The 882-nt window shown below is 32.9% G+C and overlaps 1 long non-coding RNA gene across 1 annotated transcript; it reads right to left on the bottom strand.

The window, feature by feature from the left end:
- Positions 1-230: 230 nt before the first annotated feature.
- Positions 231-876, bottom strand: LOC109592762 (uncharacterized). The gene is made up of 3 exons (XR_002190534.1): positions 759-876; positions 559-653; positions 231-410 (listed from the first exon to the last, which is right to left on the bottom strand). It is a non-coding gene; the product is annotated as an uncharacterized LOC109592762 (long non-coding RNA).
- Between the last annotated feature and the right edge of the window lie 6 nt (positions 877-882).

The raw sequence follows: 882 nt of genomic DNA, 5'->3' as shown, positions 1-882 counted from the left end.
ATGCTACAGCTTGTAATTATTGTTAATGGTGGAGACCAGATACAATTACAATTGTATCTACAATTTGTATGTAATACACTAAATTAAAGAAATGTTAAGTTTAAGAATTAATTCTGTGTCAATTCTAAAATTGTTGAATCATCTACAATTTGTATGTGATACAGTCAAGGGTAAATTTACTCTTGATATAGTAAATTCAAAAAGTGTTTATGTTATGATTAATTTTTAAATACAATATCAAAAATCACAAAAACTGCATATTTGAAATTTACCAAAAAATCACAAAAATTAAGTCACATCTATACATACAAGCCAGTTCAACTTGAAATGGTTCAGAAACCAGCTCAATTGTGTCCACACTTAACTGCATGTGGTTGAACCAGTTTATAAGTACTACAGTGACCTTCACCCTACAAGAGAAGGAGAAAGAGAGGGGAAGAAGGAAGAGAGAGATAGGGGAAGGGAGAGAAAGAGATGGAGGGAAGTAAAGCCGGAAGGAGAGTGAGAGAGAAAGGGAGGGACAATAATTATTGATTCTATTACATTAATAAAATGTACAATTGATTTTTGTTTCCTGTCACATGATAAAAGATAGACCACACCCATTCCATCCTAGCAGCTGTAATGACTTCTGGTACAAAAACCAGCATCACCTGGAACAACACACAAACAAACATCATTAATAAAATAATATAATATTATCATTTTACCTATTATACTGTATTAAAATAATAATATACACACATTAACTGACTGACTGTGTTTATTATTAGGAGAAGAGACTGGAAAGGTGGAGTGGACCAGTGGTAGTGTATCCCTCTTTAAACCATCAGCAGGTCAATGTCAGGAAGTGATCAGTCAATTAACCGACAGTCATCATAT

Source organism: Amphimedon queenslandica, unplaced genomic scaffold (assembly GCF_000090795.2).
Source record: "Amphimedon queenslandica unplaced genomic scaffold, v1.1 AMPQUscaffold_4031_Cont23983, whole genome shotgun sequence".
Taxonomy (NCBI): domain Eukaryota; kingdom Metazoa; phylum Porifera; class Demospongiae; order Haplosclerida; family Niphatidae; genus Amphimedon; species Amphimedon queenslandica.
Note: the sequence above shows the minus strand (reverse complement) of the source record. Positions and strands in the feature narration are given on the sequence as shown.